Source organism: Hyla sarda, chromosome 4 (genome assembly GCF_029499605.1).
Source record: "Hyla sarda isolate aHylSar1 chromosome 4, aHylSar1.hap1, whole genome shotgun sequence".
In the NCBI taxonomy this organism is placed as follows: Eukaryota; Metazoa; Chordata; class Amphibia; order Anura; family Hylidae; genus Hyla; species Hyla sarda.
In genome coordinates, this window is record NC_079192.1 from 398,662,089 (window position 1) to 398,682,313 (window position 20,225).

Consider the following 20,225-nt stretch of genomic DNA (forward strand, 5'->3'; position numbering starts at 1 on the left):
CAATTTATGGTAAAAATGACATGTGTTCTTTATTCTGAGGGTCAATACGATTAAAATGATACCCATTATTATGTACTTTTATATTCTTGTTGCGCTTAAAAAAAATCACAAACTTTTTAACCAAATTAGTACGTTTATAATCCCTTTATTTTGATGACCTCTAACTTTTTAATTTTTCCGTATAAGTGGCGGTATGGGGGCTAATTTTTTGCGCCATGATCTGTACTTTTTTTTGATACCACATTTGCATATAAAAAACTTTTAATATATTTTTTATAATTTTTTTTAAATAAAATGTATTAAAAAAGTAGGAATTTTGGACTTTTTTTTTTCGTTCACGCCGTTCACCGTACGGGATCATTAACATTTTATTTTAATAGTTCGGACATTTACGCACGCGGCGATACCAAATATGTCTATAAAAAATGTTTTTTACGCTTTTTGGGGGTAAAATAGGAAAAAAATGACGTTTTACTTTTTTATTGGGGGAGGGGATTTTTCACTTTTTTTTTACTTTTACTTTTACATTTTTTTACATTTTTTTTTACACTTGAATAGTCCCCATAGGGGACTATTCATAGCAATACCATGATTGCTAATACTGATCTGTTCTATGTATAGGACATAGAACAGATCAGTATTATCGGTCATCTCCTGCTCTGGTCTGCTCGATCACAGACCAGAGCAGGAGACGCCGGGAGCCGCATGGAGGAAGGAGAGGGGACCTCCGTGCGGCGTTATGAATGATCGGATCCCCGCAGCAGCGCTGCGGGCGATCCGATCGTTCATTTAAATCGCGAACTGCCGCAGATGCCGGGATCTGTATTGATCCCGGCACCTGAGGGGTTAATGGCGGACGCCCGCGAGATCGCGGGCGTCGGCCATTGCCGGCGGGTCCCTGGCTGCGATTAGCAGCCGGGATCAGCCGCGCATGACACGGGCATCGCTCCGATGCCCGCGGTTATACTTAGGACGTAAATGTACGTCCTGGTGCGTTAAGTACCACCTCACCAGGACGTACATTTACGTCCTGCGTCCTTAAGGGGTTAAAGGGGTACTCCCTTGCTAGACATCTTATCCCCTATCCGAAGGATAGGGAATAAGATGCCTAGCAACGGAGTTCCCCTTTAAATGGGCACTGTCAGATACAATAACTTTTGGTATGTTATAAAGCATGCAAAAACAATATGTTTTGCAATTGCTTTCATCAAAAATGTGGCCACTAGGGGTCCCCCTGCCTCCTGGGACACATACCAGTCCTGCAGTGTCCAGTGGTCATGGACACGTCATGGACACCATGAGTGATTGACAGGGCTGCATGCAGGTCCAGAGCTGCCGTGCATGCTCCCGACCCTCTGTGAGTCAGAGCAGAGTGAGGGGGAGGAGTCATCATAATGAGGAGAAGAGGGACACGCCCCATGCCTCTGCATGGACAGAAACCTCACTGAGCAATGATGGCAAGTCAATAAAGGTAATTCTTAGAGAAATATAGGTCGTAGACACATAAGAATTAGATGTGCATGATCAGGATGAGGTAACAGATTTTTTTTTGTTTTTTTTTGGGGTGGGGGGGACAATCTGGCAGGTACGCTTTAAGAAGTGGTACAAAAAAAAGTCTGCAATTTTCAAGAAGACCATGATTTTTATGGAGGACAAAGCTTCATCACATGCATGGAAGGAAGTGCTCAACTGCATGGCTAGCCAGTAAATGCCTTAAAGATTAAAAAAAAAGTAATGACATTACCCCCTTCCTCATCTGACCTAAAGCCTTTTAAAAATTTGTGGGCCCTTCTCGAACGGGAGAATTACAGTGATGGAAAACATATACATATAGTTTTTTTTATTAAGATTGTTAAACATTTTTTTGTTTTGCAGTTTTTGTTATGGCTAATGCGAAAGATGTCAATACAAATTACAATTGGTCCCTCAAAAAACAAGCACTCATATGGCTCTTAGAATGGGAGGAGGAAAAAACAAAAAAAATTCTCGGTCATTAAGGGGTTAATCATACAACTCAGCCCTCCCACCTTCTTCTCTGCTATCTCTCTGTCAGGCTTCCTGTATACCTGTCACACCCATTGTCCTGTTACCCCTATTGTGCCTGCATTGAATAGTATACAGAGTGGATATAGGAGTAGCTCAATGATCCTTTGCTCTGAATGTAAATATTAGTGTAACATGGTGGTCATCTCCCACTTGCTCACTGTTACTCACTGCCACCAGCTCCCACTCAGTGCCAAGCTCTCTACTGTTGACCGCTGCCATGCCACTGGTTCCTGGTCCTGGTCTGCTTCCCCTGGGGTTTTCCTGCAATTGAAAGGGCCAGTTCAGCCACCTTAAAGGGGTACTCTGTCCCTAGACATCTTATCCCCTATGCAAAGGATAGGGGATAAGATGTCAGATCGCGGGGGTCCCGCCGCTGGGGACCCCCGCAATATAGCAAGCAGCACCCACCTGTAACTGCTTCCGGAATTGCTGGAGGCTCTCAGGCTAATTCCTCCCGACCACGGGAACAGAAGATCTGGATGTCACGCCCCGCCCCCTCAATGCAAGTTTAGCCTGAAAGCCTCCAGCGTTTCCGGAAGAAGTTACAGGTGGGTGCTGCTTGCTATATTGCAGGAGTCCCCAGCTGAGGGACCCCGGTGATCTGACATCTTATGTCTAGGGGCGGAGTACCCCTTTAAATCTGTCACCAACCTATCCCTGCTCAATACTGCTTGTTTGAGGTTCCTTAGCAAAGGTGTGCTGTATTCCTGATCCTGATATTCGACCAGTGCCTATTTCTCCTGACTACTCTTCTGCCCGACTCCTTTGTACTGTACCGACTCTCCTATGCCAGACTACGAACCTGAGCATCCTTTGATAACGCTGTCTTGCCACCTGCCCCTGACCTACACCTGGACCCCAATCTGCCTTGTCTGAGCCCATGGGGCCTCTCACCAATGTCTTCTGGTCTACTAGGCCAGCTGTTAACCATCCCGGGATTATTTTTGGTAAGTAATCAGGTACCCTCCAACAACTAAGTCAAGTTTGGCATCTTGCAGTGGGAGAGTACTTAGAGTCCACTCCTGAAGATGGCACTAAGCCAACCCAGTTCAACTACCCCACCTCGCACACACACGCAAAGCAACCCCAAAAACCCGTAAGGCTCAGTGAAGCATGCATATTGCAACCGAATTCGCGCATTTTTTTCATCTTCAAGTAAGCGCGATATGCCAGGGATTTTTTTCGGGGTCGGTACAGCCCTGGTGCCCGAGATATCTTTATAGGGTACACATGGATTTGTCTGTGCATACATACATACATAGGAGCTCTATTCCCAAAACGGTAGAGGACTTTTATCATTCTATTTGCAACGTTTGCGTTGGAAGTAAACTAGTTATTTTTTCATTTAATTTAATTTTTTTCTTCACAGTACACATCCCAACAATGATGTACTATGTAAAAAAAATAAAGTGATCATCCCCCCCTGCTTCCAGCTTGTGGTCCAAAGAAGGCGCCAATATTATTTACTGTGTGAGCGCGAATATTTCGTATATTCGAATATGCAAATATTCGTTAATGTTGGCACTTCCAGAGGACACTGATCCCTCCCTTCTTATAGCTTTAGATAGGGTAGGTTAGTTTAGCAGATAGGCTCAAGTGTAGGGTATAGTGTTAGTTGAAAGATATAATCGCGCATGCGCACTGTACGAATTTCATTACGATTTTCTCATGAAAATAAAAAGTTAACAAACATAGCGAATATGGGAATTTCGCAAACATAGGATTAATATTTGTCCATATATACGCAAAATATCGCGAATTGGAATATGGCCCCTGCTGCTCATTACTAATGCCTAGTACAGTGGTTCTTAACCTAGGTTCGATCGAACCCCAGGGTTTCGGTGAGTCAGTCCCGGGGGTTCGACGGGGGAGGTCGCAACAGGACAGTCAAACCAAGCAATTGCTTGGGGCCCCGAGCAGAGTCGGTGTTTGCCCATCCTGTAGTGACGGGACAATTCCCCCCATCACTATTAACTCCCTGCGGCCCCGCGTTAAAAACGCAGGGCCTCCGGAACATAGCACATGCCGGGACGTCACTGACATCACGTGCGTGCGCCCATGGAAATTAAGGTGCCCAGGACCAGAGGATAGAGAAGGAGGAAGACGCGCGCTGGCCAGCTTGGTAATTGACCATCGGCACGTCATCTTCGGTGCTCCGACCACCGGTCCCGAGACCTACTGCTATAGCCGGAGCGGTGGTCGGAGCACTGAAGTGGGCAGTACACAGGCATACAGTCTCCAGCCATACACTGTATATGGCTGGAGGCTGTATGTCTGTGGGGGAACACCGCCTACATCAGTGGTCTTCAACCTGTGGATCTCCAGATGTTGCAAAACTAAAACTCCCAGCATGCCCGGACAGCCATTGGCAACATTTTTGCAACATCTGGAGGTCCGCAGGTTGAAGACCACTGGGCTGCCTAATGTGGGGGAACACTGCCTGCCTAATGTGGGGGAACACTGCCTACCTAATGTGGGGGAACACTGCTTGCCTAATGTGGGGGAACACTGCCTGCCTAATGTGGGGGAACACTGCCTGCCTAATGTGGGGGGAACACTGCCTGCCTAATGTGGGGGAACACTGTCTGCCTAATGTGGGGGAACTGTCTGCCTAATGTGGGAGAACTCTGTCTGCCTAATGTGGGGGAACTGTCTGCCTAATGTGGGGGAACACTGTCTGCCTAATGTGGGGGAACACTGCCTGCCTAATGTGGGGAAACTCTGTCTGCCTAATGTGGGGGAACACTGTCTGCCTAATGTGGGGGAACTGTATGCCTATTGTGGGGGAACATACTGCCAGCCTAATATGGGGGAACACTGCCTGCCTAATGTGGGGAAACACTGTCTGCCTAATGTGGGGGAACTCTGTCTGCCTAATGTGGGGGAACACTGCCTAATGTGGGGGAACTGTCTGCCTAATGTGGGGGAACTCTGTCTGCCTAATGTTTGGGAACTGTCTGCCTAATGTGGGGGAACACTGCCTGCCTAATGTGGGGGAACACTGCCTGCCTAATGTGGGGGAACACTGCCTACCTAATGTGGGGGAACACTGCCTGCCTAATGTGGGGGAACACTGCCTGCCTAATGTGGGGGAACACTGCCTGCCTAATGTGGGGGGCACACTGCCTGCCTAATGTGGGGGAACACTGTCTGCCTAATGTGGGGGAACTGTCTGCCTAATGTGGGAGAACTCTGTCTGCCTAATGTGGGGGGAACACTGCCTGCCTAATGTGGGGGAACACTGCCTGCCTAATGTTGGGGAACTGTCTGCCTAATGTGGGGGAACACTGTCTGCCTAATGTGGGGGGAACTGTCTGCCTAATGTGGGGGAACACTGTCTGCCTAATGTGGGGGAACACTGCCAGCCTAATGTGGGGGAACTCTGTCTGCCTAATGTGGGGGAACACTGTCTGCCTAATGTGGGGGAACTGTATGCCTATTATGGGGGAACATACTGCCAGCCTAATATGGGGGAACACTGCCTGCCTAATGTGGGGAAACACTGTCTGCCTAATGTGGGGGAACTCTGTCTGCCTAATGTGGGGGAACACTGTCTGCCTAATGTGGGGGAACACTGTCTGCCTAATGTGGGGGAACTGTCTGCCTAATGTGGGGGAACTCTGTCTGCCTAATGTTGGGGAACTGTCTGCCTAATGTGGGGGAACTCTGTCTGCCTAATGTTGGGGAACGGTCTGCCTAATGTGAGGCAACACTGTCTGCCAAATGTGGGGGAACACTGTCTGCCTAATGTGGGGGAACACTGCCTGCCTGATGTGGGGGAACACTGCCTGCCTAATGTGGGGGAACACTGTATGCCTAATGTGGGGGAACACTGTCTGCCTAATGTGGGGGAACTGTCTGCCTAATGTGGGGGAACTCTGTCTGCCCAATGTTGGGGAACTGTCTGCCTAATGTGGGGAACACTGTCTGCCTAATGTGGGGGAACACTGTCTGCCTAATGTGGGGGTACACTGTCTGCCTAATGGGGGGGAACACTGCCTGCCTAATGTGGGGGAACACTGCCTGCCTAATGTGGGGAAACACTGTTTGCCTAATGTGGGTGAACACTGCCAGCCTAATGTGGGGGAACACTGCCTGCCTAATGTGGGGGAACTGTCTGCCTAATGTGGGGGAACTCTGTCTGCCTAATGTTGGGGAACTGTCTGCCTAATGTGGGGAACACTGTCTGCCTAATGTGGGGGAACACTGTCTGCCTAATGTGGGGGTACACTGTCTGCCTAATGTGGGGGAACACTGCCTGCCTAATGTGGGGGAACACTGCCTGCCTAATGTGGGGAAACACTGTTTGCCTAATGTGGGTGAACACTGCCAGCCTAATGTGGGGGAACACTGCCTGCCTAATGTGGGGGAACACTGCCTACCTAATGTGGGGGAACACTGCCTGTCTAATGTGTGGGGGAACACTGCCTGCCTAATGTGGGGGAACACTGCCATTGTTGTGAAAATGACATGAGAGTGGCACTTGCCAAGATAAAGCCGCACATTTCTGGTCTCTGAAAGACAACAGCAGAAGTCACTGATTTGCAGTAAATATTCATTATGTTTTTGTGGTAAAATCCTGTTTTCATGGTTTTGTTCTTTGTTCTTAATGGTTTTGTTCATTTTGTGCACCTATATATAAATATATACTTAAATATAGAAGGGTTCGGTGAATGCGCATATGAAACTGGTGGGGTTCAGTATCTCCAACAAGGTTAAGAACCACTGGTCTAGTAATAGATATGAAACAAAAAGATAATTCATACGATATATTAAAAGCGCAAAGATAATTAGGAGCAAAATATTGGTCCAAAGTGGACAAGTAAGGCATGAAATAAATAAGCATAGTCATATATAGGCAACAAAAAGATAAATCATGATATATTAAATGCAAAAATGATATTGACCTGACCGAAATAACGATGAAGATACCTGGGGCACCGGGGGCACCGTAGGGGAGAGACTGCATTACATGATAATGTTGCCAGTGACCATTACATATAATGCAGTCTCTCCCCTACGGTGCCCCCGGTGCCTCAGGTATCTTCATCGTTTATGATTTATATATAATACTCTTAGGGTTTAGTGCCATTACTAGTCAATGTATATAACACGTTATGTTGTATTATTTACACGATCCATCTCGTGTGACAGATGATTTTTAATGGAGAGCCGGAATCCCAGACGTTCCATCCTCAGCAGCATCCAGTCCATTATCCGCCCTCCTCTCGCACACAGAGCTGACATCGCCTATTTGCCAAGCTGGGAGATGAGCATTTGCAAGAGTCAGGTCTATACCGGTGTTCTCTTTCCTTCTATTTTTTTTTTTTTTTTTTATTACACCAAGTGTGACAATCTGTGATTGGTCGGCCATCGGAGCTTCCTGGAACAGAGCACTATTTAAATAAGAAGTCATTTCACAGCAGCCAAGATGCTGCTCTGCCAGCGAGGAGTTCACAGGCTCATCTTAAGGATGCTCAGACGCTGGATGTAAGGTAAGCAGCCAGTCGTGTCTGTATCTGAGCCTAGGACTGTCAGGGTAGACCCATCAGCAGTTACCATTATTAGGAAGTCACTGCTTTAGAATGTTCTATTATTCTTAGTACGTTCAGTCAGAATATATATATATATATATATATATATATATATGTCCACAGCATGGTCAATTATTCTAGCATTGTAAGATATGATATATACAGTAAGACTGATTTCCGTTTTACGCCTATCGGTCGCATTTCGCATAGCACCAACATATTTCACAGCGCAGTACAAAGCGGTATACGATTTCATTTCCATATATCTCCATGTGCTCACACTTCAGTGAAGGGAACCGAAGGGGAACATACAAACTCCTCGGACATGTGAGCCTGGGTGGGATCGAAACTCAGGATCCCAGTGTATGTTAGACAACGGAGATGGAAATGTCGTGATGCCATGCCCCTTCATGTATCTTGGGGGTCATCATTTTCATAAATATAGTCATTTTCTGTCATAGGACTGTATTTTACATAATGCATTGTGTTAAACAATTGTATTTTTTATTATACTACTTATGTATGGACATAATGCGAGAACCATGTTAGGAATAATACTATATATTGATTAAAAATATTCCATTTATTGTATTGTATATTTTTATTATACTACTTATGTATGTACATAATGCATGGTGATAAACAATTATATTTTTTATTATACTACTTATGTATGTTCATAATGCAAGAACCATATTAGGAATAATACTATATTCGAGTATAAGCCGATCCGAATATAAGCCGAGGCCCCTAATTTCACCCCAAAAACCCAGGAAAAGTTATTGACTCGACTATAAGCCTAGGGTGGGAAATACATCATCCCCCCCATGTCATCATCCAGACCCCCTGTCATCATCCAGACCCCCGTCATTAACACCCCCATCATCATCACCCTGTCATTATCACCCCCTTCATCATCACCCTGTCATTTTTACCCCCATCATCACCACCCTGTCATCATCCAGACCCCCGTCATCATTCCCCCCCCCCTTCATCATCAACGACTGTCAATCCCTTTCAGTGGTCTTCAACCTGCAGACCTCCAGATGTTGCAAAACTACAATTCCCAGCATGCCCGGACTAGTGATGTTGCCTTGATGACGACGCACAGGGACGTCCGTGCGCAGCAGACGTACCTGCGCATGAACGTCCCTGTGCGTCAACGTCACTAGTCCGGGGCCGGCCCAGAGCGGAGCGGAGAAGAGGGCCTCCTGGTGAAAATGGACAGCCCGGAACGACTAACCCTCCCCACCGGACGGTCCCTGCAGCATAGATGGCCCGGACCAGCTCACCCTTCCTTCCCACCGAGGGGAGGTGAGTAGAAAACTAAAGAAGAGGGTCTGGATGATGACAAAGGCCGCAGTGGTCTTCAACCTGCGGACCTCCAGATGTTGCAAAGCTACAACTCCCAGCATGCCCGGACAGCCGATGGCTGTCCGGGCATGCTGGCAGTTGTAGTTTTGCAACATCTGGAGGTCCGCAGGTTGAAGACCACTGAGAAGGGATTGACAGGCGAAGAGTTCACTCTAGTTTTCAGCATGAAAAATCGTGCTGAAGAACTCGGCTTATACTCGAGTATATACGGTATTGATAAGATGATATTAAAAATATTCAATTTATTGTATTGTAAAAAAAAAAAAAAAATTAAAAAAACATTAATTAAGATGAGGCAATAGAGAGTCACAGTGGTCGGCACAAAGCCCTTATACCAGCAATCCCTGCAGAAAAATATCCACAATGCCAAATGCAGTCCTAGTAGAACTCCTAAAGTGCTGGTGCAGTTACTGTAAACATTTGGGTGCTGTACCAATATAGTAGACAAAGCCCATAGTAATCCAATATGTAGAAGGAGATGGCAGCACTCACCAGTACGGTAGCAAATCTTCTTTATTGAAAGTGCAAAAAGGCAGGGTCTGATGAAGCGTGTCTTGCGCACGCGAAACAGCTGTCACCCATGCTGCTAATTCTGTTTGGCGTCCTGGTCCGGCCGCACTATGTGTGAGTTTTTGCACTTTTCTACTCTACTGGTGAGTGCTGCCTTCTCCTTCTACATATTGGATTAATCAGGATGAGTTCACACTGCGTTTTTGTTTCCGTTAAATGTATATGTTTTATTGTTTAAAAAAATTTACAGATGCTGAGAATAAATAATACTGCAAAATAGGTTTCCCTTTGACTTACATTACAATAAAAAAAATAATAATTTGTAAGGTATACTTTTTAAAAAAACAAAATTAGGGAGCAAAAACATAGTCAGCTACGATACTGTGTATGCCAAAAAAAACTATGAATTTTCCGGTCCAGTTTTTTTTTTTTTATAATGTAAGTCAATGGGAAACGGATTATGCTGTATGGCATACAGCAGCATACTTTTTTTTTTTAAAGGGGTACTCCCGTGGAAAACTTCTTTTTTTTTTTTTTTTTTTTTTTAAATCAACTGGTGCCAGAAAGTGAAACAGATTTGTAAATTACTTCTATAGACAAATCTTAATCCTTCCAGTACTTTTTAGGGGCTATATACTACTTTTCTGCTTTTCTTTTTGGATTTCTCTGATGTCATGACCTCAGTGCTCTCTGCTGACCTCTGCTGTCCATTTTAGGAACTGTCCAGAGCAGCATATGTTTGCTATGGGGATTTTCTCCTCGTCTGGACAGTTCCTAAAATTGACAGCAGAGGTCAGCAGAGAGCACTGTGGTCATGACATCAGAGAAATCTAAAAAGTAAAGCATTTCTTTTATAGTATACAGCCCCTAAAAAGTACCGGAAGGATTAAGATTTTTTAATAGAAGTAATTTACAAATTTTTACTTTCTGACACCAGTTGATTTAAAAAAAAAGTTTTCCACAGGAGTACCCCTTTAAGCATTTGTTAAAGGGGCTTTCCTGGGGTAATTCTGCTCCCCGGCACTTCACTTCTACTCCCTGATAGACTCAGAAGTATACTGTTCCGATACGGGAGGGGGGTGGGTTTGTTCCTATCGTCGCGTGCGGGAGAAATTTCGCCCACACGCAATGTCCAGTAGCTGCATGATGTTTCCGCAACATCAGTAACATCATGCAGCTATTGGATATCACGTGTGGCCGTAGTTTTGCCCGCACCGGATGATCAGGACAAGCCTCTTCCGGGAACAGTATACCTCTGAGACTACGAGGGAGCCAAAGTGAAGCTTTCGGTAGGACCTTTTCTGCTTCCCGGACAACATCTTTAAAGGGGTATTCCAGGGAAAAAATATTTTTTTATATCAACTGGCTCCAGAAAGTTAAACAGATTTGTAAATTACTTCTATTAAAAAAATCTTAATCCTTTCAATAATTATCAGCTGCTCAAGTTGAGTTGTTGTTTTCTGTCTGGCAACAGTGCTCTCTGCTGACATCTCTGCTTGCCTCAGGAACTGCACAGTGTAGAAGAGGTTTGCTATGGGAATTTGCTTCTAAACTGGGCGGTTCCCGAGACAGGTGTCATCAATGAGCACTTAGACAGAAAAGAACAACTAAACTTCAGAAGCTCATAAGTACTGAAAGGATTAAGATTTTTTAATAGAAGTAATTTACAAATCTGTTTAACTTTCTGGAGCCAGTTGATATATATATATATATATAAAAAAAAAAGTTTTTTCCTGGATAACCCCTTTAATGTATACATTTTTCCCCCCAAAAAAATATACATTAAATGAAAACAATCATGTGGTGTGAATGCGCCCTAAAACGTACTGTAACAGAAACTGTGAAACAGAGTAAAAAATGTAGTCGTAATAATGTAACATTTAATATAAAATGATATATTGTAATCGGTAAAAGGTTTGGGGGGCACTGCTTTTACTTCCCATATGATCACATATGACTGGATTGTGGATTAATATAGCGGTTCAGTGGCCGTAGCTGCCTATATTACTTATCCTTGCCGTGGTGCTAAGTGGTGTGAAATACTAGCATTCGATTACAGGAGTTAAAGAGTAAAATCACTTGCACTCACCGGTCTAGTGGAGTTAGTATTCCGGATTATCCGTGTGTGCCGGGAGAAGAATGGATGAGGGTGCTCAGAGGCTAACAGCCGTTTTCGCGCACAGCCGCGCGCTTCTTCCGGCCTCCTCCTCGGAGGCCGGAAGAAGCGCGCGGCTGTGCTCGAAAACGGCTGTTAGCCTCTCAGCACCCTCATCCATTCGTCTCCCAGCACACACGTCCCTGTGTGGGAGATCGCGGGGGTCCCAGCGGTCAGACCCCCACGATCTGACACTTATCCCCTATCCTTAGGATCCCTGTACATGGGAGATAGTGGGGGGTCCCAGCGATCAGACACTTATGCCCTATCCGCAGAATAGGAGATAAGTGTCTAACACTACAGTACTCCTTTAGCGGAAGGGGACCAACCGTTCTGGTGAAAACCAGTAGCAACTTAGAACCGGTCCACCGACACGGTCCACGCCAATCCCTCTTTGACACAGAGGATCCACCTCCAGCCTGCGGAATCCTGTCAACAGTGATCCCTCAACTTACAATGGCCTCAACATACAATAGTTTCCCCATACAATGGTCTTTTCTGGACCATTGTAAGTTGAAACCAGACTCAACATACAATGTACAGACAGTCCAGATCTGTGAAATGTGTCAGTGGCCGGAAGAACCGACCAATCAGAACAGGCATTCACTGGTAAAAACCCCTGTATTACTGAAGCGTATGCACTGACTGGTGTCTGGTAGCGCCCCCTACAGTACAGGGAGGTATTACATGTTCTGTACTCTTTACCTGTATTACTGAAGCGTATGCACTGACTGGTGTCTGGTAGCGCCCCCTACAGTACAGGGAGGTATTACATGTTCTGTACTCGTTACCTGTATTACTGAAGCGTATGCACTGACTGATGTCTGGTAGCGCCCCCTACAGTACAGGGAGGTATTACATGTTCTGTACTCTTTACCTGTATTACTGAAGAGCATGCACTGACTGGTGTCTGGTAGCGCCCCCTACAGTGCAGGGAGGTATTACATGTTCTGTACTCTTTACCTGTATTACTGAAGTACATGCACTGACTGGTGTCTGGTAGTGCCCCCTACAGTACAGGGAGGTATTACATGCTCTGTACTCTTTACCTGTATTACTGAAGCATATGCACTGACTGGTGTCTGGTAGCGCCCCCTACAGTACAGGGAGGTATTACATGTTCTGTACTAGTTACCCGTATTACTGAAGCGTATCCACTGACTGGTGTCTGGTAGAGCTCCCTACAGTACAGGGAGGTATTACATGTTCTGTACTCTTTACCTGTACCAGGGTTAGCTGTTCCTTTGGACACCAGGTGAGGGCGGCTCCATTCTACTTTTTTTTTTTTAGGACATTGCGTGTTCTTTAAAAGACCCTGAAGAAGCTTCTGTCCTGTACATAAACCAGTGTTTCCCAAAGAGGGTGCCTCCAGCTGTTGCAAAACTGCAACTGGGGCATGCTGTCCGGGCATGCTGGGAGTTGTAGTTTTGCAACAGCTGGAGGCGCCCTGCTTGGGAAACACGGACATAGACAGTGATTTAAAGCTCCCAGCAGATCTTTTTTTACTTTTATATGTAAGGATTTGCTTTATCTATATTAGTTGTCTACTTATTTTTCTTTAATCCTCACTTTTTCCTATTTTTGGATGACATTTTGGTGGGTTTAGAACCAATTACCAGGTTTCCATAGAGTTATGGTCTCAATATACAATGGTCTCAACATACAATGGTCTCAACATACAATGGTCTCAACATACAATGGTTTCAACATACAATGGTCGTCCTGGAACCAATTAATATTGTAATATTGAGGGACCACTGTACATTTTTCATGTCTTATTGCAGTATTCACTTTTATTGCAGTGTTCACTGTTATTGCAGTGTACCCTAACCTTTGGCTCTCCAGCTGTTGCAAAACTTCTGCTGTCAACTTCAGCAGCAGGAGAAAAATAGGTTGGGAATCACTGCTCTAATGGATGATAATAATAATAATAATAATAATAATGATAATAATAATAAAAATAATAAATAAATATATATATATATATATATATATATTACAAAACTAAAACATATAATTCCTTGCAGCCCTTGTTTTCTGACATAGTCTCCGATCATAAATTTAAATACCAAATATAATCCACTCTTTCTTATGCCTCCTTTCTTCCTATGCTCCTCAATCCTCTATTTTGTCGATTCGCCGCACAATTTCTTAAACCGTAGAATTGCCAGGGGTCTCCGCGCCTGACAGTCCTGGACAGTTCTGGAGAACCAGCCAAGAAATCTTTTGCATAAATTCACACAAGGGATTTTTTTCCTGCTCAGCCAAGACCTATGTAGTCGCTGCAGGCGTGAGCGATACTGACGGTGAAAAGATTTACTATCTATTGTAGATTATATAAGTCACTTTCGGCTGGAGGCTGCAGATGATCGAAATATTGTATTCTATAAATTCTTCTGTAAACGTATTGATCGGGAGACTTCATACTTAGATTGAATCTGCAACACAGTTCGAGGCTATATCTTATTATTGCAAGGGAATAGAGAGGGCGCTACCTAGCGCATTACCACTAAGAACAAGGGTGAACAGAGGTAATTACAATGCTCACCCAGAATGTTACACTCGCCAAGTGTAACAATGGAAAAGGGCTTGTGTGTAAGTAGGCCGGCAGCCGGTCCACCTTCGAACAGATGCACAAAGAAACAAGGAGCCTCCAAGGAGGTGGCGGACATCAAGAGGCGCTGGACACACTCGGAGGGTAAAATCCACTTTAATCACCCATCATGCAACGCGTTTCACAGATTATCTGCTTCATCAGGCATCCTGGGTGATTAAAGTGGATTTTACCCTCCGAGTTTGTCCAGCGCCTCTTGATGTCCGCCACCTCCTTGGAGGCTCCTTCTTTCTTATTATTGACATTAGTTGTCCAAACTAGGGATATAGCTAAAGATGGCAGTTGCACCTGGGTCCTGGAACCTAAGGGGGTCCAAAATGTTAGTACTATAGGTCAGTGGTCCCCATCCCAGTTAAGGCTCATCAACATTCTGGGTTTTTCAGTTACTCCATTGAAATAGAACAGGGGGAAAATTCTAATTTGGTGGGCCTTGAGGATTGGGTTGGTGAGCCTTGAAGGCTGACTTGGTGGGCCTTGAGAACTGGGTTGGTGAGCCTTGAAGGTTCACTTGGTGGGCCTTGACGACTGAGTTAGTGGTCTCTAAGTACTGGGTTGGTGAGCCTTGAGGACTTGGTTTGTGGGCCTGGAGGACTGGGTTGATGGGCCTTGAGGACTGGGTTTGTGAGCCTGAACGACTGGGTTGGTGGGCCTTAAGGACTGGGTTGGAAGGCCTTGAGGACTGGGTTAGTGGACCTTGGGGACTGGGTTGGTGAGCCTTGAGGACTGGGTTGGTAAGCCTTGAAGGCTGGGTTGGTGGACCTTGAGGACTGGGTTTGTGGGCCTGAAGGACTGGGTTGGTGGGCCTTGAGGACTGGGTTTGTGGGCCTTAAGGACTGGGTTGGTAGGCCTTGAGAACTGGGTTAGTGGGCCTTGGGGACTGGGTTGGTGAGCCTTGAGGACTGGGTTGTTGGGCCTTGAGGACTGGGTTGGTGGGCCTTGAGGACTGAATTGGGGGGCCTTGAGGACTGGGTTGGTGGACCTTGAGGACTGAGTTGGGGGGCCTTGAGAACTGGGTTTGTGGGCTTGAAGGACTGGGTTGGTGGGCCTTAAGGACTGGGTTGGTAGACCTTGAGGACTGGGTTAGTGGTCCTTGGGGACTGGGTTGGTGAGCCTTAAGGACTGGGTTGGTGGGACTTGAGGACTGTGTTGGTGGGCCTTGAGGACTGTGTTGGTGGGCCTTGAGGACTGGGTTGGTGAGCCTTGAGGACTGGGTTGGTGAGCCTTGAGGACTGGGTTGGTGAGCCTTGAGGACTGGGTTGGTGGGCCTTGAGGACTGGGTTGGTAGGCCTTGAGGACTGGGTTGGTGGGCCTTGGGGACTAGGTTGGAGCCATGAGGACTGAGTTGAGGATCTCTCATATAGATGATGTGCATTACAAATTTTGTTTGGAGTCCAAGAGCTTGAAGCTTAAGATTGATCTCATGGCTTAACAGACTTTGTTCAATAGACTTTTAGCAATTATCAAGATCCTCTGTGTAGTCATGGGGACATATACATGGATCATGTGACATTCTGACTATGGCTGCCTTCCAGTGACAGATCTTACAAGTGGTAATCTGAGATGCTCTCTACTGCGTGATGACGCCTGGGATTAGTCAGCATAGTCAATGGACTAAAGCTGGTGGCGTCACTCACAGGGTCATGTCACCCATTCTGAAGTGGAGACAGATAATAGTGTTGAGCGGCATAGGCCATATTCGAATTCGCGAATATTCGCGAATATATGGACGAATATTCGTCATATATTCGCGAATATTCGAATATTCGTAAAATTATCGTCTTATTTTCGTATATGTGAAAATTAACAGATTCGAAAATTAGCATATGCGAACATCAATATACGCAGAAATTCGCATATGCGAACATTAACATAACTGAAAATTCACATATGTGAACATTAACATATGCGAAAATTGGCATATGCGAACATTAACATAAGCAAAAATTCGTATATACGAAAATTAGCATATGCTAACATTATCATAAGCGAAAATTCACCCATACGAAAATTAGCGTATGCGAACATTGACATAAGCGAATATTCGCATATGCGAAAATTAACATATGAGAAAATTCGCACACCAGCCTCACGCAGTGGTATTCGCGAATATGCGATATTCGCGAATAAAAATCGCATTGTGAATATTCGCGAGCAACACTAATAGGGAACATAGGCTAAATGAGTTAAACATTGCTAAATTCATAATTTTTTTTTTATTTTATTTATTTTTTTTAAATCTCAATTGTTTACCCCCACAATGGGAGCCCAGAAGGAGTTTTCAGTAAATCCCTTTATTGTGAACATGCCATTTAAATATATTCCCCAAACTGCAAGCATCACGATAAAGAGCGTCAGGAGCTGAGTAGATTGATATATAGTTTTATATAGAATAAATTATAATGTCTTGATTAAAATTGTTACTTTGGGATGAATAGTCCAGTGGGCTGTCCTTCACAGTGATTGACAGCAGGGTATGGGAGTGAGCCCGCCCACTGGACTATATAAAGTTATCAGGTATGTAAATGGTTGAATGACTAAAGTTGTACTAAATCCACCCCCTACAAAACTTCATTTCGATCAATGGATCCTCAATTCAATCTCTCTAGACTAAGTCATTGCTGTAGGAGATAGGAATACCCCTTTAATTGTCTTCTTATATATATAGAAAAAAGACTTCAGCAAATTTGCATGAGATATGAAAACCTAGACTGCGTATCTCACCGGTAACATGGTCCGATGTGAACAATGGTATTTGGTGTACAACACTGCAGGATATGTCGGTGCTATATAATTAATGGCAAATAAAGAACAATTTCTGTATAGTATATAACACACGGGGTGAACACACACAATGCGGTAATATATTTCTGTCATCATCCCCACAGGGTGTAAACATAGAGCCCTCTTTATTAGGCACTGTATAAATAATAGTTGTAGTCCGCAGCAGATATTTTAGTCCCTACTTTTGGTTTATGTAGCGTCGCTGCAGTCTCTTTTTATTCTGTAACAAGCTTTAGGGGATTCTGAGTCGGACCCCTGCTAAGCTTCCTCATCTATTAACCAGAGTGAAGATCAACTACTAAGAACTTCTAACTCGGAACTTCTAAGCCATGCATTATCCCCAAAACGCATTCATTTCAAGTGGTGTAATGCTCAATTTTACCTCTGGAGGCACTGCAGGAAAATCAAACACCTTCTAGCTAGGTGCCCTACTGATTACATTAGAAACCATCTGTTCAAAGACATATTTGTACAAATCTTGCTTGAGGAGCACTGGCCCTTTAACCTAGAAATTGGTGGGGGGTCTCGTCTCTTGAGAACATGCCTTAAAGGGGTACTCCGCTGCTCAGCATTTCGAACGCTGGAGCTCGTGATGCCATAGCCCAGCCCATCATGATGTCCCGCCCCGCCCCCTCAATCCAAGTCTATGGGAGGGGGCGTGACGGCTGTCACGCCCCCTCCCATAGACTTGCATTGAGGGGGGGGGGGGGGGCGTGTGACGTCATATGCGGGTGGGGCAATGACGTCACGAGCTCCCGGTGCCGGCTCCAGCATTCGGAACAGTTTGTTCCAAATGCTGAGCAACGGAGCACCCCTTTAATCAATATCAAAGGCATAGGTAAAGTAGTTATCCAGGACTAGAAAAATAAAGCAGATTTCTTTAAGAAAAAATAAAAAAAAAAGCGCCACCCCTGTTCTCAGATTGTGTGTGGTATTGCAACTCAATCCCATCAAAGTGATTGGAGCCAAGTTGTAATGCCACACCCAGCATAAGGACAGGTGTGGTGCTGTGTTTTTTTTTTTTTTTTTAGAGAAATCAGCTCTTTGAAGTAAAAAAAAAAAAAAAAAAACCTTTGAAGCCTAAAAGGGTTTGTCCGAGATTTTAAATGTAAATGTGTAGTACACGGGAACAGTTGCAGTACAGGTCAACTGGGAGCAGTAGTCCTTTAGTTGTTATGTCACGTAGCAGGGTGGTGCAGCTAACCCAATGCTCCATTTGAACCCAGCTATCTTCTGTCAAAGGAGTTGTTTTCGTAGTACTAATGAAATGAGACATCTGTGCACTAGGATTCCCTGAAACAACTTTAACAATTTGATTTTGAGCCAGAAAAATGGGTATTTGGTCACTGCACCTTGAAATGTTACTTTTTTGTATTGCAGAGGGACCCTTGTTCAGCTTTGCTGTTCTCCTCTGACGATTTTGCCAGATGAATGGGTATTTGGTCACTGTGCCTTGAAATGTTACATTATTGTATTGCAGAGGGACCCTTGTTCAGCTTAGTTATTCTTCTGACGAAACAAAAACAAAAAAAACTTCTTCTTGGAGAGGAAGGCCTTAAAAAACTTTATCCCTACAGTGTGAACTGGAACAGAAACAGGACAGTAACTTGTTTCTAGAACAGTGTTTTACCTATAAAAAGCACATTTGGCCTCTGTATGTATGTAGATGTATGTCTAACAGAATCTAGAAGCTATGTTGTTCTGGCAAAAGCCCGACCTTGACTGACTAACTGGTCTGCCCAGCAAGAGTAGAGCTTGCAGACATGACTTATACTGGAACTAACTGGTTTTGCGTCCACCCTTTCTCCTGGGAGAGGAGGCTGGATTAGGGACTTCTCCCACAACCAACTTTGGCTTAGGATGGATCACGTGACCAATGCATCATTCATTTGACACAACCGTTATGCATATTTTAACCCTTATACCACTGTGTCACCTGAGGGTATGCTATTAATGTGGCGCAAAAAACACATTTACACAGTTTGCCGACAGATATCTCTCTCAGTCACATGACAGCTTCTTGCAGATTTTATTTGGAACACGGTTACTGGGACACCACATGTGGTCTACAGCCTAAAATGAAAAGAACTGAGTTGCAATACAAGACACAACCCATAGAAAAAAAAGAATTTGACCTTTATAACGGGTGGCAACACATGCTCCATGATATAACACTTCCTACCATGATCTTACGCCCATAGTCCAATTCATTAAAGGGGTACTCCCCTGGAAAACATATTTTTTAAATCAACAGGTACCAGAAAGTTAAAAAGATTTGTAAAGTACTTCTATTAAAAAATCTTAATCCTTTCAATACTTATGAGCTGCTGTATGTTCCAGAGGAAGTTCTTTTCTTTTTTTTAATTTCCTTTCTGTCTGACAACAGTGCTCTCTGCTGACACCTCTGTCCATTTTAGGAACTGACCAGAGTACAAGCTAATCACCATAGCAAACCTATCATGCTCCGGACAGTTCTTAAAGGGGCACTTCCGTGGAAAACTTTTTTTTTTTTTTTTTTATCAACTGGTGTCAGAAAGTTAAACAGATTTGTAAATTACTTCTATAAAAAAAATACTAATCCTTCCAGTACTTTTTAGGGGCTATTTACTACAGAGGAAATGCTTACCTTTTTAGATTTCTCTGATGTCATGACCACAGTGCTCTCTGCTGACCTCTGCTGTCCATTTCAGGAACTGTCCAGAGCAGCATATGTTTGCTATGAGGATTTTCTCCTGCTCTGGACAGTTCTTAAAATGGACAGCAGAGGTCAGCAGAGAGCACTGTGGTCATGACATCAGATAAATCTAAAAAGATAAGCATTTCCTCTGTAGTAAATAGCCCCTAAAAAGTACTGGAAGGATTAAGATTTTTTAATAGAATTAATTTACAAATCTGTTTAACTTTCTGGCACCAGTTGATTTAAAAAAAAAAAAAAAAAGTTTTCCATGGGAGTACCCCTTTAAAATGGACAGAGAGCACTGTGGTCAGACAGAAAGGAAATTAAAAAAAGAAAAGAACTTCCTCTGGAACATATAGCAGCTGATGAATACAGGAAGGATTAAGATTTTTTTTATAGAAGTAATTTACAAATCTGTACAACTTTCTGGCACCAGTTGATTTAAAAAGGAAATGTTTTCCAGGGGAGTACCCCTTTAATGTTAAAATGATGGTAGGAATTTATATAGGCCAAATCTTAGTGAGAAGTTACCTT

At 44.2% G+C, this 20,225-nt stretch overlaps 1 protein-coding gene and 1 long non-coding RNA gene across 3 annotated transcripts in view; one reads left to right on the top strand and one right to left on the bottom strand.

The window, feature by feature from the left end:
- Positions 1-20,225, top strand: part of LOC130267453 (carbohydrate sulfotransferase 1-like) — a 160,645-nt gene that overhangs the window by 87,482 nt on the left and 52,938 nt on the right. For both annotated transcript variants that reach the window (XM_056517298.1, XM_056517297.1), the window contains exon 2: positions 7,201-7,541. The gene's annotated coding sequence lies outside the window, so the exon portion shown is untranslated. The remainder of the gene's footprint in view (positions 1-7,200; positions 7,542-20,225) is intronic.
- The window catches only part of LOC130267455 (uncharacterized), a 78,984-nt gene that overhangs the window by 49,548 nt on the left and 9,211 nt on the right, over positions 1-20,225 (bottom strand). The window lies entirely within an intron of this gene.